The sequence below is a fragment of the Musa acuminata genome, chromosome BXJ2-1 (assembly GCF_036884655.1).
Source record: "Musa acuminata AAA Group cultivar baxijiao chromosome BXJ2-1, Cavendish_Baxijiao_AAA, whole genome shotgun sequence".
Taxonomy (NCBI): domain Eukaryota; kingdom Viridiplantae; phylum Streptophyta; class Magnoliopsida; order Zingiberales; family Musaceae; genus Musa; species Musa acuminata.
The window spans coordinates 28,270,921-28,293,335 of NC_088338.1; the positions used below are offsets into that span (position 1 = coordinate 28,270,921).

General features: G+C 47.8%; 11 non-coding genes and 16 pseudogenes across 11 annotated transcripts; all 27 read left to right on the plus strand.

Moving 5' to 3' along the window:
- The first annotated feature begins 303 nt into the window (after positions 1 to 303).
- On the plus strand, positions 304 to 421 carry LOC135602473 (5S ribosomal RNA; annotated as a pseudogene).
- A 350-nt stretch (positions 422 to 771) lies between these two features.
- Positions 772 to 890, plus strand: LOC135599557 (5S ribosomal RNA). Its single transcript, XR_010481911.1, has one exon. It is a non-coding gene; the product is annotated as a 5S ribosomal RNA (ribosomal RNA).
- A 350-nt stretch (positions 891 to 1,240) lies between these two features.
- On the plus strand, positions 1,241 to 1,358 carry LOC135601386 (5S ribosomal RNA). The gene has a single exon (XR_010483681.1). It is a non-coding gene; the product is annotated as a 5S ribosomal RNA (ribosomal RNA).
- A 350-nt stretch (positions 1,359 to 1,708) lies between these two features.
- On the plus strand, positions 1,709 to 1,827 carry LOC135599558 (5S ribosomal RNA). The gene has a single exon (XR_010481912.1). It is a non-coding gene; the product is annotated as a 5S ribosomal RNA (ribosomal RNA).
- A 350-nt stretch (positions 1,828 to 2,177) lies between these two features.
- LOC135602251 (5S ribosomal RNA) lies at positions 2,178 to 2,295 on the plus strand (annotated as a pseudogene).
- Positions 2,296 to 2,645: 350 nt separating this feature from the next.
- On the plus strand, positions 2,646 to 2,763 carry LOC135602677 (5S ribosomal RNA; annotated as a pseudogene).
- Positions 2,764 to 3,113: 350 nt separating this feature from the next.
- On the plus strand, positions 3,114 to 3,231 carry LOC135603023 (5S ribosomal RNA; annotated as a pseudogene).
- A 350-nt stretch (positions 3,232 to 3,581) lies between these two features.
- Positions 3,582 to 3,700, plus strand: LOC135602525 (5S ribosomal RNA; annotated as a pseudogene).
- Positions 3,701 to 4,050: 350 nt separating this feature from the next.
- Positions 4,051 to 4,168, plus strand: LOC135602516 (5S ribosomal RNA; annotated as a pseudogene).
- A 9,998-nt stretch (positions 4,169 to 14,166) lies between these two features.
- On the plus strand, positions 14,167 to 14,284 carry LOC135603513 (5S ribosomal RNA; annotated as a pseudogene).
- A 350-nt stretch (positions 14,285 to 14,634) lies between these two features.
- LOC135601853 (5S ribosomal RNA) lies at positions 14,635 to 14,752 on the plus strand (annotated as a pseudogene).
- Positions 14,753 to 15,102: 350 nt separating this feature from the next.
- On the plus strand, positions 15,103 to 15,220 carry LOC135603492 (5S ribosomal RNA; annotated as a pseudogene).
- Positions 15,221 to 15,570: 350 nt separating this feature from the next.
- Positions 15,571 to 15,688, plus strand: LOC135603908 (5S ribosomal RNA; annotated as a pseudogene).
- Positions 15,689 to 16,038: 350 nt separating this feature from the next.
- LOC135602160 (5S ribosomal RNA) lies at positions 16,039 to 16,157 on the plus strand (annotated as a pseudogene).
- A 349-nt stretch (positions 16,158 to 16,506) lies between these two features.
- On the plus strand, positions 16,507 to 16,624 carry LOC135601387 (5S ribosomal RNA). The gene has a single exon (XR_010483682.1). It is a non-coding gene; the product is annotated as a 5S ribosomal RNA (ribosomal RNA).
- Positions 16,625 to 16,974: 350 nt separating this feature from the next.
- Positions 16,975 to 17,093, plus strand: LOC135600642 (5S ribosomal RNA). The gene has a single exon (XR_010482960.1). It is a non-coding gene; the product is annotated as a 5S ribosomal RNA (ribosomal RNA).
- Positions 17,094 to 17,442: 349 nt separating this feature from the next.
- LOC135599911 (5S ribosomal RNA) lies at positions 17,443 to 17,561 on the plus strand. The gene has a single exon (XR_010482250.1). It is a non-coding gene; the product is annotated as a 5S ribosomal RNA (ribosomal RNA).
- A 350-nt stretch (positions 17,562 to 17,911) lies between these two features.
- LOC135599559 (5S ribosomal RNA) lies at positions 17,912 to 18,030 on the plus strand. The gene has a single exon (XR_010481913.1). It is a non-coding gene; the product is annotated as a 5S ribosomal RNA (ribosomal RNA).
- Positions 18,031 to 18,380: 350 nt separating this feature from the next.
- Positions 18,381 to 18,498, plus strand: LOC135601388 (5S ribosomal RNA). Its single transcript, XR_010483683.1, has one exon. It is a non-coding gene; the product is annotated as a 5S ribosomal RNA (ribosomal RNA).
- Positions 18,499 to 18,848: 350 nt separating this feature from the next.
- LOC135599561 (5S ribosomal RNA) lies at positions 18,849 to 18,967 on the plus strand. Its single transcript, XR_010481915.1, has one exon. It is a non-coding gene; the product is annotated as a 5S ribosomal RNA (ribosomal RNA).
- A 350-nt stretch (positions 18,968 to 19,317) lies between these two features.
- Positions 19,318 to 19,435, plus strand: LOC135602252 (5S ribosomal RNA; annotated as a pseudogene).
- A 350-nt stretch (positions 19,436 to 19,785) lies between these two features.
- On the plus strand, positions 19,786 to 19,903 carry LOC135602625 (5S ribosomal RNA; annotated as a pseudogene).
- A 350-nt stretch (positions 19,904 to 20,253) lies between these two features.
- Positions 20,254 to 20,371, plus strand: LOC135603934 (5S ribosomal RNA; annotated as a pseudogene).
- Positions 20,372 to 20,721: 350 nt separating this feature from the next.
- LOC135604246 (5S ribosomal RNA) lies at positions 20,722 to 20,839 on the plus strand (annotated as a pseudogene).
- A 350-nt stretch (positions 20,840 to 21,189) lies between these two features.
- Positions 21,190 to 21,308, plus strand: LOC135601331 (5S ribosomal RNA). The gene has a single exon (XR_010483626.1). It is a non-coding gene; the product is annotated as a 5S ribosomal RNA (ribosomal RNA).
- A 350-nt stretch (positions 21,309 to 21,658) lies between these two features.
- Positions 21,659 to 21,776, plus strand: LOC135603801 (5S ribosomal RNA; annotated as a pseudogene).
- A 349-nt stretch (positions 21,777 to 22,125) lies between these two features.
- Positions 22,126 to 22,244, plus strand: LOC135600927 (5S ribosomal RNA). The gene has a single exon (XR_010483236.1). It is a non-coding gene; the product is annotated as a 5S ribosomal RNA (ribosomal RNA).
- The last annotated feature ends 171 nt before the right edge of the window (positions 22,245 to 22,415 follow it).

Below are 22,415 nucleotides of genomic sequence, written 5' to 3' on the forward strand. Positions count from 1 at the left end.
ATTGTTTTGGGGCTGGAAATTTGCTATGACCGCTACGCAGTCAGTATCGAGGGGCTCGGAGAGAGCTTTCCGGATTGGGGTCGCAATTGCGATTCCGAGTTCGTTCTAGATAGTGCCGATGGTTTCTGCACGTGCTTGCCGTGACCGATACGCAGTCGTCGGGCTCGGGCTCGGAGAGAGCTTGCAATAGGGATTTCGAGACCGTTCGAGAAAGCGCCGACGGTTTCGTGACGGGCAAGAGGCTCCGGACGTTGATGCACCGACTGCGACGTGCACATAGGCGAGGGACGAAGCAGGCGAAACGGGTGCGATAATGCCAGCACTAAATCCCCGGATCCCATCAAAACTCCGAAGTTAAGCGTGCTTGGGCCAGAGTAGTACAAGGATGGGTGACGCCTGGGAAGTCCTCGTGTTGCACTCCTTTTTGCATCCCGATATACGAAACATCTCCCGTAGAGCTCCGAGACGATTGTTTTACGGCTGGAAATTTGTTGTGACCGCTATGCAGTCAGTATCGAGGGGCTCGTAGAGAGCTTTCCGGATTGTGGTCGCAATAGCGATTCCGAGTTCGTTCTAGATAGTGCCGATGGTTTATGCAGGCGCTTGCCGTGACCGATACGCAGTCGTCGGGCTAGGGCTCGGAGAGAGCTTGCAATAGGGATTTCGAGACTGTTCGAGAAAGCGCCGACGGTTTCGTGACGGGCAAGAGGCTCCGGACGTTGATGCGCCGGCTGCGACGTGCACATAGGCGAGGGACGAAGCACGCGAAACGGGTGCGATAATGCCAGCACTAAATCCCCGGATCCCATCAAAACTCCGAAGTTAAGCGTGCTTGGGCCAGAGTAGTACTAGGATGGGTGACCCCTTGGGAAGTCCTCGTGTTGCACTCCTTTTTGCATCCCGAGATACGAAACATCTCCCGTAGTGCTCCGAGACGATTGTTTTGGGGCTGGAAATTTGCTGTGACCGCTACGCAGTCAGTATCGAGGGGCTCGGAGAGAGCTTTCCGGATTGGGGTCGCAATAGCGATTCCGAGTTCGTTCTAGATAGTGCCGATGGTTTCTGCAGGCGCTTGCCGTGACCGATACGCAGTCGTCGGGCTAGGGCTCGGAGAGAGCTTGCAATAGGGATTTCGAGACCGTTCGAGAAAGCGCCGACGGTTTCGTGACGGGCAAGAGGCTCCGGACGTTGATGCGCCTACTGCGACGTGCACATAGGCGAGGGACGAAGCACGTGAAACGGGTGCGATAATGCCAGCACTAAATCCCCGGATCCCATCAAAACTCCGAAGTTAAGCGTGCTTGGGCCAGAGTAGTACAAGGATGGGTGACCCCTGGGAAGTCCTCGTGTTGCACTCCTTTTTGCATCCCGAGATACGAAACATCTCCCGTAGAGCTCCGAGACGATTGTTTTGCGGCTGGAAATTTGTTGTGACCGCTATGCAGTCAGTATCGAGGGGCTCGTAGAGAGCTTTCCGGATTGGGGTCGCAATAGCGATTCCGAGTTCGTTCTAGATAGTGCCGATGGTTTATGCAGGCGCTTGCCGTGACCGATACGCAGTCGTCGGGCTAGGGCTCGGAGAGAGCTTGCAATAGGGATTTCGAGACTGTTCGAGAAAGCGCCGAAGGTTTCGTGACGGGCAAGAGGCTTCGGACGTTGATGCGCCGGCTGCGACGTGCACATAGGCGAGGGACGAAGCACGCGAAACGGGTGCGATAATGCCAGCACTAAATCCCCGGATCCCATCAAAACTCCGAAGTTAAGCGTGCTTGGGCCAGAGTAGTACTAGGATGGGTGACCCCTTGGGAAGTCCTCGTGTTGCACTCCTTTTTGCATCCCGAGATACGAAACATCTCCCGTAGAGCTCCGAGACGATTGTTTTGGGGCTGGAAATTTGCTGTGACCGCTACGCAATCAGTATCGAGGGGCACGGATAGAGCTTTCCGGATTGGGGTCGCAATAGCGATTCCGAGTTCGTTCGAGATAGTGCCGATGGTTTATGCAGGCGCTTGCCGTGACCGATACGCAGTCGTCGGGCTAGGGATCGGATAGAGCTTGCAATAGGGATTTCGAGACCGTTCGAGAAAGCGCCGACGGTTTCGTGACGGGCAAGAGGCTCCGGACGTTGATGCGCCTACTGCGACGTGCACATAGGCGAGGGACGAAGCACGCGAAACGGGTGCGATAATGCCAGCACTAAATCCCCGGATCCCATCAAAACTCCGAAGTTAAGCGTGCTTGGGCCAGAGTAGTACAAGGATGGTTGACCCCTGGGAAGTCCTCGTGTTGCACTCCTTTTTGCATCCCGAGATACGAAACATCTCCCGTAGAGCTCCGAGACGATTGTTTTGGAGCTGGAAATTTGCTGTGACCGCTACGCAGTCAGTATCGAGGTGCTCGGAGAGAGCTTTCCGGATTGGGGTCGCAATAGCGATTCCGAGTTCGTTCTAGAAAGTGCCGATGGTTTCTGCACGCGCTTGCCGTAACCGATACGCAGTCGTCGGGCTAGGGCTCGGAGAGAGCTTGCAATAGGGATTTCGAGACCGTTCGAGAAAGCGCCGACGGTTTCGTGACGGGAAAGAGGCTCCGGACGTTGATGCGCCGTCTGCGACGTGCACATAGGCGAGGGACGAAGCACGCGAAACGGGTGCGATAATGCCAGCACTAAATCCTCGGATCCCATCAAAACTCCGAAGTTAAGCGTGCTTGGGCCAGGGTAGTACTAGGATGGGTGACCCCTGGGAAGTCCTCGTGTTCCACTCCTTTTTGCATCCCGAGATACGAAACATCTCCCGTAGAGCTCCGAGACGATTGTTTTGGGGCTGGAAATTTGCTGTGACCGCTACAATGTCAGTATCGAGGGGCTCGAAGAGAGCTTTCCGGATTGGGGTCGCAATAGCGATTCCGAGTTCGTTCTAGAAAGTGCCGATGGTTTCTGCACGCGCTTGCCGTGACCGATACGCAGTCATCGGGCTAGGGCTCGGAGAGAGCTTGCAATAGGGATTTCGAGACCGTTCGAGAAAGCGCCGACGGTTTCGTGACGGGCAAGAGGCTCCGGACGTTGATGCGCCGACTGCGACGTGCACATAGGCGAGGGACGAAGCACCCGAAACGGGTGCGATAATGCCAGCACTAAATCCCCGGATCCCATCAAAACTCCGAAGTTAAGCGTGCTTGGGCCAGAGTAGTACAAGGATGGGTGAGCCCTGGGAAGTCCTCGTGTTGCACTCCTTTTTGCATCCCGAGATACGAAACATCTCCCGTAGAGCTCCGAGACGATTGTTTTGGGGCTGGAAATTTGCTGTGACCGCTACGCAGTCAGTATCGAGGGGCTCGGAGAGAGCTTTCCGGATTGGGGTCGCAGTAGCGATTCCGAGTTCGTTCTAGAAAGTGCCGATGGTTTCTGCACGCGCTTGCCGTAACCGATACGCAGTCGTCGGGCTTGGGCTCGGAGAGAGCTTGCAATAGGGATTTCGAGACAGTTCGAGAAAGCGCCGACGGTTTCGTGACGGACAAGAGGCTCCGAACGTTGATGCGCCGACTGCGACGTGGACATAGGCGAGGGACGAAGCACGCGAAACGGGTGAGATAATGCCATCACTAAATCCCCGGATCCCATCAAAACTCCGAAGTTAAGCGTGCTTGGGCCAGAGTAGTACTAGGATGGGTGACCCCCTGGGAAGTCCTCGTGTTGCGCTCCTTTTTGCATCCCGAGATACGAAACAACTCCCATAGAGCTCCGAGACGATTGTTTTGGGGCTGGAAATTTGCTATGACCGATACGCTGTCAGTATCGAGGGGCTCGGGGAGAGCTTTCCGGATTGGGGTCGCAATAGCGATTCCGAGTTCGTTCTAGAAAGTGCCGATGGTTTCTGCACGCGCTTGCCGTGACCGATACGCCGTCGTCGGGCTAGGGCTCGGAGAGAGCTTGCAAAAGGGATTTCGAGACCGTTCGAGAAAGCGCCGACGGTTTCGTGACGGGCAAGAGGCTCCGAACGTTGATGCGCCGACTGCGACGTGCACATAGGCGAGGGACGAAGCACGCGAAACGGGTGCGATAATGCCCGCACTAAATCCCTGGATCCCATCAAAACTCCGAAGTTAAGCGTGCTTGGGCCAGAGTAGTACAAGGATGGGTGACCCCTGGGAAGTCCTCGTGTTGCACTCCTTTTTGCATCCCGAGATACGAAACATCTCCCGTAGAGCTCCGTGACGATTGTTTTGGGGCTGGAAATTTGCTGTGACCGCTACGCTATCACGCCCCAAAAAAAATATCCATGATATTAAAAATTTTTCATCATAACTAACCCAGGATCGAAACACACATTTGAGGTCACTAAGAAAACATTCAGATCAAAAATTTCACTTCTATAATCTACCAATTCATAACCCTGTGCAATTCATAAACATAGCACACATCACTCGATAATTCATACAATCTGAACTCGACTCATCAAAATAAAAACCACAATATAAATCCACAAGTGGGGAAATCCATGCAGTCACCACAATCATCGATTTACCATAAGTTCGTATCATTACACAAATTTAATTTAACATTCCAAAACCCTATACATGGGGGATCCTTTAACTTACACAAAATCCACAGGTTTAGATTCATAGTCACATTTCATTAGATGCAAGGTAGCTTATACACAACTACATATATGCTAACAAAAGTTCTGCCCAACGTCTTCTAAACTTTCCACTGCCTCAGCCCATTCTTAACATTAAAGCAAGCGATACGCTATCCTGAAAAATTTATCAACAAACGGGGTGAGCATAAAGAGCTCAGCAAGTGACTAACATATCCATATCAAAATAGTACAATTTCCAAAGAGATACAGTTTCAAAACACAAAGCAAAATATACGATTTTGTAGACATAAAATCATTAGGAGCAGAATCACAATTATCCTTTTAATCATACATATTTGGTTCCTGACAGATGGGGCATAGAGTAATTGGAGCATATCAGAAACAAGGGAAACATATCGGAGCTTATCAATGGCATATAAAATGTTCCAAAACACATCAACGACATATGGAACATTTCGAAGCAAAATCAACAATGAATGAAGCATTTCAGAGCATATCAAACTTATATGTCGTACAGAAGCTCAAACGTCGTCCTTGGCGTTGCAATCATATCATACTTATCCAGAGCATGAACAGAAATAACTCACCAAAACTCTGGATGTCATATCAAACATATAGAGGGTGTAGTGGGATCACAGACAGAATGTGATTCATCCATTTCTGAATGACCACCAGACAGAAGTCTCCCACGTCTGGGAGCTCCATCCACCCACGTCTAGGTGAAGTCAGAGGGGGCCGGCAGAGCATCGCAGGCTCTATGCATAACTCCCTTTACCATTTCTGGCAAAGGTTCACATTATCCCACAACACCAGAATACAAGAGGGCAGTTTAAACAATAAGTAGCATAATACGGAAGCACACGCGGAACAACAAAACGTACATGTGCCTTTACGAGACAATACGATGCAAGCAACAATCTCTCACAAATGTATTCAGTTTTGGAATGAAAAGAAGGCAAGAGTATACAGGGATTCAAAGCATTCATACTGAGCTCAATTCAAAATAGGAAGGTTAGATGAATTCAATATCCAAAGGAATGAAACAGAATACGCGAAATCGACCAAGGCTCGATTTCGGACAGAATTCCAGTGGCACATCAAGCAAATATTTCGGAATATCAATTATGCTCCAATACCCATAAGAAGGCTATGGTTGAACCATATATCAATCTATATTCGGATGGAACAGATTTCATATGAAACAGGGCTCCCAACACAGAGTTACCTCTGATTTGGTAACATAAGGTCAAAATCACAATCACTGGTTTGCAGACTTTATAGGATCGGATTCAACAGACGATAGGGTGAGCAATTGAACTCCAAAATTTTCAAACTATATGTCAAATGAGAGAATTTCAAGTCTAGTTTCAATTAAAATCAGTTTGGTACAAATCAGAATTTTCAACAGGGAGTTATAGGCGTTTTAGTATTGAAGGGTCAGAAATCTTGAACTCTGTTTTACAGCGTCTATAGGCTCTTTTGAAACAAATTTTTGGGTAAGTATTCGGTGTCCGAAATCTACAAAATCGGTGTCAAAAGAAAGGCATACGAGTCTAATTTCAAACAAAAATAGTTCCTGCCTGAATTCTCTTTCTGTACTAAAACTTAGGGCTGAAACAGTGCTTAGGGGTCAGTTTACCGAAAACTTTCAGAATCCATAGTTCTATGTCCAAAGAGAAACATATCAGTTTCTAAATAAAAATCTTCCAATTTATTTTGAATCAACATAAAAACAGAGTCAAATACTTATGTAGGATGGGGTTAGAACACTTGCCTTTGCAAATTTTGACCCGAAGTAACAAGATTAAAGCAAAAACCCTAAAAGCCCCAAATTTTCTTTCTCTTCTCCTTCTTCTTCTTCTTCTTCTTCTTCTTCTTCTTCTTTTCTTTCCCTGATCACCCACGAGCTGCCTCCTCTGCTTCCTTAACAACGAAGGCAGAGAGGCTTAAGCGGTGGAATTTGTCATTTGGTGCATTTTGCACTTTAGTCCTCGTTTTTATCATATTCACGATTAGGTCCTTAGGGTTTACATATAGGTCCTCAGATTCTTTTTTTTTTTTTTTGAACAGATCTCCCAAATCTTACAAATAGGTTACCTCTAATTCATACTCTATTTCTTTTGTCAATTAAAATAGATGCTTACATTAACACCAAAAATTTATACGAACATTCGGAAATGAGGGGTGTTACACTCTCCCCCCCTTAAAAGAAAAATTTAGTCCTCTAAATTTATCGTACCTCTATTCGATGAAAAGACGAGGATACACCTTTTTCATTTCCTCTTCTAGCTCCCAAGTTGTCTCTTCTCCAGAATGATGTCTCCAATTTACTTGAACCAGTGGGATGACCCGATTCCTTAGGACTTTTTCTTTCTTATCAATAATCTGAATAGGCTCTTCCACATAGGATAAATCTTTATCGAATTCCACCAGCTCATACTTAATGATGTGAGAAGGGTCATACATATACTTTCTAATCATCGAGACATGAAATATATCATGGACATGGCTCAATGCTGGTGGCAAGGCGATCCTGTAAGCGATAGAACCAACCCTCTCAAGAACCTCGAAAGGTCCAATAAATCTTGGGCTTAATTTTCCTTTCTTCCCAAACCTCATAATGCCTTTGGAAGGGGAGACTTTTAAGAATACAAAATCTCCGATTTCAAACTCAATATCTCGTCTTCTATTGTCAGCATAACTCTTTTGACGACTCTGAGCAGTTTTTAACCTTTTCCTTATTACTTGAATTTTCTCGGTAGTTTCTTGTACCTTGTCCGGTGCTAATAGCTTTCTGTCTCCAACTTCCTCCCAACATACAGGTGTTACGCACTTTCGCCCATATAGAGCTTCATAAGGAGCCATCTGAATACTTGAATGATAACTATTATTATATGTGAACTCAACAAGTGAAATATCCTTATCCCATTCACCTTTCCAATCCATAACATAGGCTCTAAGCAAATCCTCAAGTGTTTGAATTGTTCTTTCTGACTGACCATCAGTCTGAGGATGATATGCAGTACTAAACTTGACTTTAGTGCCCATCGACTCCTGCAATTTTCTCCAGAATCTAGAGAGAAATCTGGAGTCTCTATCAGAGATAATCTCCTTTGGAATACCATGAAGTCTTACTACTTCATTAACATATAAATCTGCAAATCTATCAAGTGAATAAGTCATATTAATCGGTAGGAAATGCGCAGATTTTGTTAACCTATCAATGATAACCCAAATAGCATCATGCTTCCTCGAGGTTCTGGGTAGTCCTGAAACAAAATCCATAGTAATACATTCCCATTTCCATTCAGGAATAACTAAAGGTTGCAACAACCCTCCAGGTCTTTGGTGTTCTACTTTGATTTGCTGACAAGTCAAACATTTAGAAACATACATTGCAATTTCTTTCTTCATGCCTTTCCACCAATAATGACTTCGAAGATCTCTATACATCTTAGTGCTCCCAGGGTGTAGGGTGTACTTTGAAGTATGACTTTCAGTTAGGATTTGATTCTTGATAACTAGTTCATTTGGCACACATACTCTCTCCCCAAATCTCAATAGGCCATCCTTTGAAATTTGAAATTGTGGCTTCAATCCCTTTTCTACTTCACTCCTCAAGTAGATTAAATGTGGATCTCGTAATTGTCCTTCCTTAATTTGTTGCATAAGATCAGACTGCACTTGAATGGAGGCCATCAGAATCATCGAGTCTTGCTCTTTCCTCAAAGCTTTCAAATCAAAATTTTCTTCTATTAGCTTCCATTGCTTCACGACCAGACTAGCCATAAAACTTGTAGATTTCCTACTAAGTGCATCAGCTACAACATTGGCCTTGCCTGGGTGATAACGGATGGCACAATCATAATCCTTCAGAAGTTCCATCCATCTTCGCTGCCTCATGTTCAACTCCTTCTGGGTGAAAATATATTTTAAACTCTTATGATCAGTGAAAATTTCAAACTGTCGACCATACAAATAATGTCTCCAAATCTTTAGAGCAAAAATAATTGCTGCCAATTCCAAATCATGAGTTGGATAATTCAATTCATAACCTTTAAGTTGCCTAGAAGCATAAGCAATTACTCTCCCTTCCTGCATCAAAACACATCCTAGGCCTTTTCTTGAAGCATCAGTATAAACTACAAATCCCTCACTACCACTTGGAATAGTGAGAATAGGGGCACTAGTCAATCTTCTTTTTAACTCTTGAAAGCTTTGCTCACAATCATCACCCCATACAAATTTCATATTCTTCTTAGTGAGTTTGGTGAGAGGTTGAGCAATTCGAGAAAATCCCTCCACAAATCTCCTGTAATAACCTGCCATGCCCAAGAAACTTCTAACCTCTGTTACATTTGTTGGTACTTCCCATTCAACTACAGCTTCTATTTTCCTTGGATCAACAGATATACCCTTTCCTGAAATCACATGGCCTAAGAAGGCAACTTCATTCAACCAAAATTCACATTTGCTGAACTTTGCATACAACTTCTTTTCTCTTAGTATGGACAATACATTCCTTAAGTGTTTCTCATGCTCCTGATTACTCCTTGAATACACCAATATGTCATCAATAAATACAATTACACAGATATCCAAGAGCTGTTGAAATGTCCTATTCATTAGTTCCATAAACGCTGCAGGGGCATTTGTCAAACCAAAAGGCATCACCAAAAATTCATAATGACCATATCGAGTTCTGAAAGCTGTTTTTGAAATATCCTCCTCCTTGATCTTCAACTGATAATAACCTGACCTCAAGTCAATCTTAGAGAATACTTGTGCACCCTGCAGTTGATCAAACAAATCATCAATTCTAGGTATGGGATACTTATTTTTGATGGTCACCTGATTCAACTGTCTATAATCAATACAAAGCCTCAATGTTCCATCCTTCTTCTTCACTAATAGTACCGGAGCACCCCATGGGGACACACTGGGTCGTATGAAACCCTTATCTAATAATTCTTGTATTTGCTTCTTTAATTCTTCTAGCTCAAGTGGTGCCATTCTGTAGGGAGGCTTAGATATTGGGGTTGTACTGGGGACTAGATCAATAGCAAATTCACCCTCTCTATCTAGAGGTAAACCAGGCAAGTCATCTGGAAATACATCAGGGAATTCTTTGACCACTGAAATTTCATCTAGGTGGGTTTCCTGATTTGAATGCTCCTTTACACACACCATATAACAAAAACAACCTTTCTGCATAAGATGATAAGCTTGAAGTGCGGATATTAAGCAAGGAGGCAAATCATGCTTAATGCCCTCAAAGAAAAATATAGGCTGATCTGGTATACAGAAAGTAATTATTTTTTTGTAACAATCAATACTAGCGTGATGAGAAGATAACCAATCCATGCCAAGTATAATATCAAAGCCCTGGATCTCTAGGAGAATCAAATCAGCAAGGAATTCGTGGTCTCCAATAGAGATCAAACAAGATGGGTAGACCAAGTTTGTTGCCAATGAATCTCCAACAGCAGTTGTTACATATAACATATAATCCAGGGGTTTAGGTAGAATATCCAAGTGACAAGCAAAGTACTTTGAAACAAACGATAAGTTGGAGCCGGGATCAAACAAAACTTTTGCATTTCTTTTAGAAACATGAAGAATACCTTCCACCACAGATTTAGAAGCTTTAGAATCTTGTTCCGTGATAGCGTACACTCTAGCATGGGCTGAGGGTCTAGGAGGCAGTGGCTCTTTCTCCTTCCTCAGAGGGCAATCCCTTATTTGATGATCTAACTTTCCACAAGCAAAACAGGCTCCAGTCACCCGAAAACACCGACTCGTCTCATGATTTGATCCACATTTTGCACATGACTGAGTCCTCCGCACTGGTTTCCATTTCTCAAATCCAGATGTCTTAGCCCTCTTGTTACTAGCTTCATATTCGTTTTCTCTCATGCTTTTGCTAGTAAATTTGTCCTTTTTGTTCTTGCCAATGATTTCTTGAATTTCCTCCATGTCTCGTTCAATTTTCAAAGCTCTTTCTACCGTATCTGCATATGTTTGTAGTTTTAAAGCTGACATTCGGCTTCTTATTGCTGGCCGTAATCCCCTTTCAAACCTTCTTGCTTTTCTAGATTCATCATCAGTCATATGTATGGCAAACCTGGAGAGCTCAGTGAATTTAGATTCATACTTTGTAACCGTCATACTTCCCTGGATAAGATTCAAGAACTCCAATTCTTTTTGCTCTCTCATACATTCTGGAAAATATTTATCGTTGAACTTTTCTTGGAATAACTTCCATGTCATTGGCTCATTTTTCATTTCAGACATCCTCTTAATCATTCTCCACCAGTGTTCAGCTTCTCCTTCCAGCATAAAGGTGGCAAGAAAAACCTTTCGTTCATCAGAGTAACTTAAGGCATCAAATATTTTCTCTATCTGCATCATCCATCGTTCCGCCACCATTGGATCAGATTCACCACTGAAACTGGGAGGACTAAGCTTCTTAAACTGTCCAATTCCCAACCCCGTCCGGTTTGATGTCTCTATTCCATCATTACTTCCTTGTTGGACAGGTTGTTGTTGTTGTTGCATCACTTGTGCCATAGTCTCCAAAGTCCGCATAATACCACTCAATTGATCAGTAGTAGATGCAACAGGAGAACCAGATGATCTCGTCATCCTTGCTTCCTAAAACATCAAAAGAACATTTTCTTTGATCAATCTCTAAATGATAGTCAATAAACCTAAAAAAAAAACATAGTATTCTTAGTGATTCTCAAATCAGGCTCTGATACCACCTCTATCACGCCCCAAAAAAAATATCCATGATATTAAAAATTTTTCATCATAACTAACCCAGGATCCAAACACACATTTGAGGTCACTAAGAAAACATTCAGATCAAAAATTTCACTTCTATAATCTACCAATTCATAACCCTGTGCAATTCATAAACATAGCACACATCACTCGATAATTCATACAATCTGAACTCGACTCATCAAAATAAAAACCACAATATAAATCCACAAGTGGGAAAATCCATGCAGTCACCACAATCATCGATTTACCATAAGTTCGTATCATTACACAAATTTAATTTAACATTCCAAAACCCTATACATGGGGGATCCTTTAACTTACACAAAATCCACAGGTTTAGATTCATAGTCACATTTCATTAGATGCAAGGTAGCTTATACACAACTACATATATGCTAACAAAAGTTCTGCCCAACGTCTTCTAAACTTTCCACTGCCTCAGCCCATTCTTAACATTAAAGCAAGCGATACGCTATCCTGAAAAATTTATCAACAAACGGGGTGAGCATAAAGAGCTCAGCAAGTGACTAACATATCCATATCAAAATAGTACAATTTCCAAAGAGATACAGTTTCAAAACACAAAGCAAAATATACGATTTTGTAGACATAAAATCATTAGGAGCAGAATCACAATTATCCTTTTAATCATACATATTTGGTTCCTGACAGATGGGGCATAGAGTAATTGGAGCATATCAGAAACAAGGGAAACATATCGGAGCTTATCAATGGCATATAAAATGTTCCAAAACACATCAACGACATATGGAACATTTCGAAGCAAAATCAACAATGAATGAAGCATTTCAGAGCATATCAAACTCATATGTCGTACAGAAGCTCAAACGTCGTCCTTGGCGTTGCAATCATATCATACTTATCCAGAGCATGAACAGAAATAACTCACCAAAACTCTGGATGTCATATCAAACATATAGAGGGTGTAGTGGGATCACAGACAGAATGTGATTCATCCATTTCTGAATGACCACCAGACAGAAGTCTCCCACGTCTGGGAGCTCCATCCACCCACGTCTAGGTGAAGTCAGAGGGGGCCGGCAGAGCATCGCAGGCTCTATGCATAACTCCCTTTACCATTTCTGGCAAAGGTTCACATTATCCCACAACACCAGAATACAAGAGGGCAGTTTAAACAATAAGTAGCATAATACGGAAGCACACGCGGAACAACAAAACGTACATGTGCCTTTACGAGACAATACGATGCAAGCAACAATCTCTCACAAATGTATTCAGTTTTGGAATGAAAAGAAGGCAAGAGTATACAGGGATTCAAAGCATTCATACTGAGCTCAATTCAAAATAGGAAGGTTAGATGAATTCAATATCCAAAGGAATGAAACAGAATACGCGAAATCGACCAAGGCTCGATTTCGGACAGAATTCCAGTGGCACATCAAGCAAATATTTCGGAATATCAATTATGCTCCAATACCCATAAGAAGGCTATGGTTGAACCATATATCAATCTATATTCGGATGGAACAGATTTCATATGAAACAGGGCTCCCAACACAGAGTTACCTCTGATTTGGTAACATAAGGTCAAAATCACAATCACTGGTTTGCAGACTTTATAGGATCGGATTCAACAGACGATAGGGTGAGCAATTGAACTCCAAAATTTTCAAACTATATGTCAAATGAGAGAATTTCAAGTCTAGTTTCAATTAAAATCAGTTTGGTATAAATCAGAATTTTCAACAGGGAGTTATAGGCGTTTTAGTATTGAAGGGTCAGAAATCTTGAACTCTGTTTTACAGCGTCTATAGGCTCTTTTGAAACAAATTTTTGGGTAAGTATTCGGTGTCCGAAATCTACAAAATCGGTGTCAAAAGAAAGGCATACGAGTCTAATTTCAAACAAAAATAGTTCCTGCCTGAATTCTCTTTCTGTACTAAAACTTAGGGCTGAAACAGTGCTTAGGGGTCAGTTTACCGAAAACTTTCAGAATCCATAGTTCTATGTCCAAAGAGAAACATATCAGTTTCTAAATAAAAATCTTCCAATTTATTTTGAATCAACATAAAAACAGAGTCAAATACTTATGTAGGATAGGGTTAGAACACTTGCCTTTGCAAATTTTGACCCGAAGTAACAAGATTAAAGCAAAAACCCTAAAAGCCCCAAATTTTCTTTCTCTTCTCCTTCTTCTTCTTCTTCTTCTTCTTCTTCTTTTCTTTCCCTGATCACCCACGAGCTGCCTCCTCTGCTTCCTTAACAACGAAGGCAGAGAGGCTTAAGCGGTGGAATTTGTCATTTGGTGCATTTTGCAGTTTAGTCCTCGTTTTTATCATATTCACGATTAGGTCCTTAGGGTTTACATATAGGTCCTCAGATTCTTTTTTTTTTTTTTTGAACAGATCTCCCAAATCTTACAAATAGGTTACCTCTAATTCATACTCTATTTCTTTTGTCAATTAAAATAGATGCTTACATTAACACCAAAAATTTATACGAACATTCGGAAATGAGGGGTGTTACATACGCAGTCAGTATCGAGGGGCTCAGAGAGAGCTTTCCGGATTGGGGTCGCAATAGCGATTCCGAGTTAGTTCTAGAAAGTGCCGATGGTTTCTGCACGCGCTTGCCGTGACCGATACGCAGTCGTCGGGCTAGGGCTCGGAGAGAGCTTGCAATAGGGATTTCGAGACCGTTCGAGAAAGCGCCGACGGTTTCGTGACGGGCAAGAGGCTCCGGACGTTGATGCGCCGACTGCGACGTGCACATAGGCGAGGGACGAAGCACGCGAAACGGGTGCGATAATGCCAGCACTAAATCCTCAGATCCCATCAAAACTCCGAAGTTAAGCGTGCTTGGGCCAGAGTAGTACTAGGATGGGTGACCCCTGGGATGTCCTCGTGTTGCACTCCTTTTTGCATCCCGAGATACGAAACATCTCCCGTAGAGCTCCGAGACGATTGTTTTGGGGCTGGAAATTTGCTGTGACCGCTACGCAGTCAGTATCGAGGGGCTCGGAGAGAGCTTTCCGGATTGGGGTCGCAATTGCGATTCCGAGTTCGTTCTAGATAGTGCCGATTGTTTCTGCACGTGCTTGCCATGACCGATACGCAGTCGTCGGGCTAGGGCTCGGAGAGAGCTTGCAATAGGGATTTCGAGACCGTTCGAGAAAGCGCTGACTGTTTCGTGACGGGCAAGAGGCTCCGGACGTTGATGCGCCGACTGCGACGTGCACATAGGCGAGGGACGAAGCACGCGAAACGGGTGCGATAATGCCAGCACTAAATCCTTGGATCCCATCAAAACTCCGAAGTTAAGCGTGCTTGGGCCAGAGTAGTACTAGGATGGGTGACCCCTGGGAAGTCCTCGTGTTGCACTCCTTTTTGCATCCCGAGATACGAAACATCTCCCGTAGAGCTCCGAGACGATTGTTTTGGGGCTGGAAATTTGCTGTGACCGCTACGCAGTCAGTATCGAGGGGCTCGGAGAGAGCTTTACGGATTGGGGTCGCAATAGCGATTCCGAGTTCGTTCTAGAAAGTGCCGATGGTTTCTGCACGCGCTTGCCGTGACCGATACGCAGTCATCGGGCTAGGGCTCGGAGAGAGCTTGCAATAGGGATTTCGAGACCGTTCGAGAAAGTGCCGACGGTTTCGTGACGGGCAAGAGGCTCCGGACGTTGATGCGCCGACTGCGACGTGCACATAGGCGAGGGACGAAGCACGCGAAACGGGTGCGATAATGCCAGCACTAAATCCCCGGATCCTATCAAAACTCCGAAGTTAAGCATGCTTGGGCCAGAGTAGTACAAGGATGGGTGACCCCTGGGAAGTCCTCGTGTTGCACTCCTTTTTGCATCCCAAGATACGAAACATCTCCCGTAGAGCTCCGAGAGAATTGTTTTGGGGCTGGAAATTTGTTGTGACCGCTACGCAGTCAGTATCGAGGGGCTCGTAGAGAGCTTTCCGGATTGCGGTCGCAATAGCGATTCCGAGTTCGTTCTAGATAGTGCCGATGGTTTCTGCACGCGCTTGCCGTGATCGATACGCAGTCGTCGGGCTAGGGCTCGGAGAGAGCTTGCAATAGGGATTTCGAGACCGTTCGAGAAAGCGCCGACGGTTTCGTGACGGGCAAGAGGCTCCGGACGTTGATGCGCCGACTGCGACGTGCACATAGGCGAGGGACGAAGCACGCGAAACGGGTGCGATAATGCCCGCACTAAATCCTCGGATCCCATCAAAACTCTGAAGTTAAGCGTGCTTGGGCCAGAGTAGTACAAGGATGGGTAACCCCTGGGAAGTCCTCGTGTTGCACTCCTTTTTGCATCCCGAGATACGAAACAACTCCCGTAGAGCTCCGATACGATTGTTTTGGGGCTGGAAATTTGCTGTGACCGCTACGCAGTTAGTATCGAGGGGCTCAGAGAGAGCTTTCCGGATTGGGGTCGCAATAGCGATTCCGAGTGCGTTCTAGAAAGTGCCGATGGTTTCTGCACGCGCTTGCCGTGTCCGATACGCAGTCGTCGGGCTAGGGCTCGGTGAGAGCTTGCAATAGGGATTTCGAGATAGTTCGAGAAAGCGCCGACGGTTTCGTGACGGACAAGAGGCTCCGGACGTTGATGCGCCGACTGCGACGTGCACATAGGCGAGGGACGAAGCACGCGAAACGGGTGCGATAATGCCAGCACTAAATGCTCGGATCCCATCAAAACTCCGAAGTTAAGCGTGCTTGGGCCAGAGTAGTACTAGGATGGGTGACCCCCTGGGAAGTCCTCGTGTTACACTCCTTTTTGCATCCCGAGATACGAAACATCTCCCATAGAGCTCCGAGACGATTGTTTTGGGGCTGGAAATTTGCTATGACCGCTACGCAGTCAGTATCGAGGGGCTCGGAGAGAGCTTTCCGGATTGGGTCGCAATTGCGATTCCGAGTTCGTTCTAGATAGTGCCGATGGTTTCTGCACGTGCTTGCCGTGACCGATAAGCAGTCGTCGGGCTAGGGCTCGTAGAGAGCTTGCAATAGGGATTTCGAGACCGTTCGAGAAAGCGCCGACGGTTTCGTGACGGGCAAGAGGCTCCGGACGTTGATGCACCGACTGCGACGTGCACATAGGCGAGGGACGAAGCACGCGAAACGGGTGCGATAATGCCAGCACTAAATCCCCGGATCCCATCAAAACTCCGAAGTTAAGCGTGCTTGGGCCAGAGTAGTACAAGGATGGGTGACCCCTGGGAAGTCCTCGTGTTGCACTCCTTTTTGCATCCCGAGATACGAAACATCTCCCGTAGAGCTCCGAGACGATTGTTTTGCGGCTGGAAATTTGTTGTGACCGCTATGCAGTCAGTATCGAGGGGCTCGTAGAGAGCTTTCCGGATTGGGGTAGCAATAGCGATTCCGAGTTCGTTCTAGATAGTGCCGATGGTTTATGCAGGCGCTTGCCGTGACCGATACGCAGTCGTCGGGCTAGGGCTCGGAGAGAGCTTGCAATAGGGATTTCGAGACTGTTCGAGAAAGCGCCGACGGTTTCGTGACGGGCAAGAGGCTCCGGACGTTGATGCGCCGGCTGCGACGTGCACATAGGCGAGGGACGAAGCACGCGAAACGGGTGCGATAATGCCAGCACTAAATCCCCGGATCCCATCAAAACCCCGAAGTTAAGCGTGCTTGGGCCAGAGTAGTACTAGGATGGGTGACCCCTTGGGAAGTCCTCGTGTTGCACTCCTTTTTGCATCCCGAGATACGAAACATCTCCCGTAGTGCTCCGAGACGATTGTTTTCGGGCAGGAAATTTGCTGTGACCGCTACGCTGTCAGAATCGAGGGGCTCGGAGAGAGCTTTCCGGATTGGGGTCGCAATAGCGATTCCGAGTTCGTTCTAGAAAGTGCCGATGGTTTTTGCACGCGCTTGCCGTGACCGATACGCAGTCGTCGGGCTAGGGCTCGGAGAGAGCTTGCAATAGGGATTTGAGACCGTTCGAGAAAGCGTCGACGGTTTCATGACGGGCAAGAGGCTCCGGACGTTAATGCGCCGGCTGCGACGTGCACATAGGCGAGGGACGAAGCACGTGAAACGGGTGCGATAATACCAGCACTAAATCACTGGATCCCATCCAAACTCCGAAGTTAAGCGTGCTTGGGCCAGAGTAGTACTAGGATGGGTGACCCCTTGGGAAGTCCTCGTGTCGCACTCCTTTTTGCATCCCGAGATACGAAACATCTCCCGAAGAGCTCCGAGACGATTGTTTTGGGGCTGGAAATTTGCTGTGACCGCTACGCTGTCAGTATCGAGGGGCTCGGAGAGAGCTTTCCGGATTGTGGTCGCAATAGCGATTCCGAGTTCGTTCTAGATAGTGCCGATGGTTTATGCAGGCGCTTGCCGTGACCGATACGCAGTCGTCGGGCTAGGGCTCGGAGAGAGCTTGCAATAGGGATTTCGAGACTGTTCGAGAAAGCGCCGACGGTTTCGTGACGGGCAAGAGGCTCCGGACGTTGATGCGCCGGCTGCGACGTGCACATAGGCGAGGGACGAAGCACGCGAAACGGGTGCGATAATGCCAGCACTAAATCCCCGGATCCCATCAAAACTCCGAAGTTAAGCGTGCTTGGGCCAGAGTAGTACTAGGATGGGTGACCCCTTGGGAAGTCCTCGTGTTGCACTCCTTTTTGCATCCCGAGATACAAAACATCTCCCGTAGTGCTCCGAGACGATTGTTTTCGGGCAGGAAATTTGCTGTGACCGCTACGCAGTCAGTATCGAGGGGCTCGGAGAGAGCTTTCCGGATTGGGGTCGCAATAGCGATTCCGAGTTCGTTCTAGATAGTGCCGATGGTTTCTGCAGGCGCTTGCCGTGACCGATACGCAGTCGTCGGGCTAGGGCTCGGAGAGAGCTTGCAATAGGGATTTCGAGACCGTTCGAGAAAGCGCCGACGGTTTCGTGACGGGCAAGAGGCTCCGGACGTTGATGCGCCTACTGCGACGTGCACATAGGCGAGGGACGAAGCACGTGAAACGGGTGCGATAATGCCAGCACTAAATCCCCGGATCCCATCAAAACTCCGAAGTTAAGCGTGCTTGGGCCAGAGTAGTACAAGGATGGGTGACCCCTGGGAAGTCCTCGTGTTGCACTCCTTTTTGCTTCCCGAGATACGAAACATCTCCCGTAGAGCTCCGAGACGATTGTTTTGCGGCTGGAAATTTGTTGTGACCGCTATGCAGTCAGTATCGAGGGGCTCGTAGAGAGCTTTCCGGATTGGGGTCGCAATAGCGATTCCGAGTTCGTTCTAGATAGTGCCGATGGTTTATGCAGGCGCTTGCCGTGACCGATACGCAGTCGTCGGGCTAGGGCTCGGAGAGAGCTTGCAATAGGGATTTCGAGACTGTTCGAGAAAGCGCCGAAGGTTTCGTGACGGGCAAGAGGCTCCGGACGTTGATGCGCCGGCTGCGACGTGCACATAGGCGAGGGACGAAGCACGCGAAACGGGTGCGATAATGCCAGCACTAAATCCCCGGATCCCATCAAAACTCCGAAGTTAAGCGTGCTTGGGCCAGAGTAGTACTAGGATGGGTGACCCCTTGGGAAGTCCTCGTGTTGCACTCCTTTTTGCATCCCGAGATACGAAACATCTCCCGTAGAGCTCCGAGACGATTGTTTTGGGGCTGGAAATTTGCTGTGACCGCTACGCAGTCAGTATCGAGGGGCTCGGATAGAGCTTTCCGGATTGTGGTCGCAATAGCGATTCCGAGTTCGTTCGAGATAGTGCCGATGGTTTCTGCAGGCGCTTGCCGTGACCGATACGCAGTCGTCGGGCTAGGGCTCGGAGAGAGCTTGCAATAGGGATTTCGAGACTGTTCGAGAAAGCGCCGACGGTTTCGTGACGGGCAAGAGGCTCCGGACGTTGATGCGTCTGCTGCGACGTGCACATAGGCGAGGGACGAAGCACGCGAAACGGGTGCGATAATGCCAGCACTAAATCCCCGGATCCCATCAAAACTCCGAAGTTAAGCGTGCTTGGGCCAGAGTAGTACAAGGATGGTTGACCCCTGGGAAGTCCTCGTGTTGCACTCCTTTTTGCATCCCGAGATACGAAACATCTCCCGTAGAGCTCCGAGACGATTGTTTTGGGGCTGGAAATTTGCTGTGACCGCTACGCAGTCAGTATCGAGGGGCTCGGAGAGAGCTTTCCGGATTGGGGTCGCAATTGCGATTCCGAGTTCGTTCTAGATAGTGCCGATTGTTTCTGCACGTGCTTGCCATGACCGATACGCAGTCGTCGGGCTAGGGCTCGGAGAGAGCTTGCAATAGGGATTTCGAGACCGTTCGAGAAAGCGCTGACTGTTTCGTGACGGGCAAGAGGCTCCGGACGTTGATGTGCCGACTGCGACGTGCACATAGGCGAGGGACGAAGCACGCGAAACGGGTGCGATAATGCCAGCACTAAATCCTTGGATACCATCAAAACTCCGAAGTTAAGCGTGCTTGGGCCAGAGTAGTACTAGGATGGGTGACCCCTGGGAAGTCCTCGTGTTGCACTCCTTTTTGCATCCCGAGATACGAAACATCTCCCGTAGAGCTCCGAGACGATTGTTTTGGGGCTGGAAATTTGCTATGACCGCTACGCAGTCAGTATCGAGGGGCTCGGAGAGAGCTTTACGGATTGGGGTCGCAATAGCGATTCCGAGTTCGTTCTAGAAAGTGCCGATGGTTTCTGCACGCGCTTGCCGTGACCGATACGCAGTCATCGGGCTAGGGCTCGGAGAGAGCTTGCAATTGGGATTTCGAGACAGTTCGAGAAAGTGCCGACGGTTTCGTGACGGGCAAGAGGCTCCGGACGTTGATGCGCCGACTGCGACGTGCACATAGGCGAGGGACGAAGCACGCGAAATGGGTGCGATAATGCCAGCACTAAATCCCCGGATCCTATCAAAACTCCGAAGTTAAGCATGCTTGGGCCAGAGTAGTACAAGGATGGGTGTCCCCTGGGAAGTCCTCGTGTTGCACTCCTTTTTGCATCCCAAGATACGAAACATCTCTCGTAGAGCTCCGAGAGAATTGTTTTGGGGCTGGAAATTTGTTGTGACCGCTACGCAGTCAGTATCGAGGGGCTCGTAGAGAGCTTTCCGGATTGGGGTCGCAATAGCGATTCCGAGTTCGTTCTAGATAGTGCCGATGGTTTCTGCACGCGCTTGCCGTGATCGATACGCAGTCGTCGGGCTAGGGCTCGGAGAGAGCTTGCAATAGGGATTTCGAGACCGTTCGAGAAAGCGCCGACGGTTTCGTGACGGGCAAGAGGCTCCGGACGTTGATGCGCCGACTGCGACGTGCACATAGGCGAGGGACGAAGCACGCGAAACGGGTGCGATAATGCCCGCACTAAATCCCCGGATCCCATCAAAACTCCGAAGTTAAGCGTGCTTGGGCCAGAGTAGTACAAAGATGGGTAACCCTTGGGAAGTCCTCCTGTTGCACTCCTTTTTGCATCCCTAGATACGAAACAACTCCCGTAGAGCTCCGATACGATTGTTTTGGGGCTGGAAATTTGCTGTGACCGCTACGCAGTCAGTATCAAGGGGCTCAGAGAGAGCTTTCCGGATTGGGGTCGCAATAGCGATTCCGAGTTCGTTCTAGAAAGTGCCGATGGTTTCTGCACGCGCTTGCCGTGTCCGATACGCAGTCGTCGGGCTAGGGCTCGGTGAGAGCTTGCAATAGGGATTTCGAGATAGTTCAGGAAAGCGCCGATGGTTTCGTGACGGACAAGAGGCTACGAACGTTGATGCGCCGACTGCGACGTGCACATAGGCGAGGGACGAAGCACGCGAAACGGGTGCGATAATGCCAGCACTAAATCCCCGGATCCCATCAAAACTCCGAAGTTAAGCGTGCTTGGGCCAGAGTAGTACTAGGATCGGTGACCCCCTGGGAAGTCCTCGTGTTGCGCTCCGTTTTGCATCCCGAGATACGAAACAACTCCCGTAGTGCTCCGAGACGATTGTTTTGGGGCTGGAAATTTGCTGTGACCGCTACACTGTCAGTATCGAGGGGCTCGGAGAGAGCTTTCCGGATTGGGGTCGCAATAGCGATTCCGAGTTCGTTCTAGAAAGTGCCGATGGTTTCTGCACGCGCTTGCCGTGACCGATACGCAGTCGTCGGGCTAGGGCTCAGAGAGAGCTTGCAATAGGGATTTCGAGACAGTTCGAGAAAGCACCGACGGTTTCGTGACGGGCAAGAGGCTCCGGACGTTGATGCGCCGACTGCGACGTGCACATAGGCGAGGGACGAAGCACGCGAAACGGGTGCGATAATGCCAGCACTAAATCCCCGGATCCCATCAAAACTCCGAAGTTAAGCATGCTTGGGCCATAGTAGTACAAGGATGGGTGACCCCTGGGAAGTCCTCGTGTTGCACTCCTTTTTGCATCCCGAGATACGAAACATCTCCCGTAGAGCTCCGAGACGATTGTTTTGGGGCTGGAAATTTGCTGTGCCGCTACGCAGTCAGTATCGAGGGGCTCGGAGAGAGCTTTCCAGATTGGGGTCGCAATTGCGATTCCGAGTTCGTTCTAGATAGTGCCGATGGTTTCTGCACGTGCTTGCCGTGACTGATACGCAGTCGTCGGGCTAGGGCTCGGAGAGAGCTTGCAATAGGGATTTCGAGACCGTTCGAGAAAGCGCCGACGGTTTCGTGACGGGTAAGAGGCTCCGGACGTTGATGCGCCGACTGCGACGTGCACATAGGCGAGGGGCGAAGCACGCGAACCGGGTGCGATAATGCCAGCACTAAATCCCTGGATCCCATGAAAACTCTGAAGTTAAGCGTGCTTGGGCCAGAGTAGTACTAGGATGGGTGACCCCCTGGGAAGTCCTCGTGTTGCACCCCTTTTTGCATCACGAGATACGAAACAACTCCCGTAGAGCTCCGAGACGATTGTTTTGGGGGTGGAAATTTGTTGTGACCGCTACGCTGTAAATATCGAGGGGCTCGGAGAGAGCTTTCCGGATTGGGGTCGCAATTGCGATTCCGAGTTCGTTCTAGATAGTGCCGATGGTT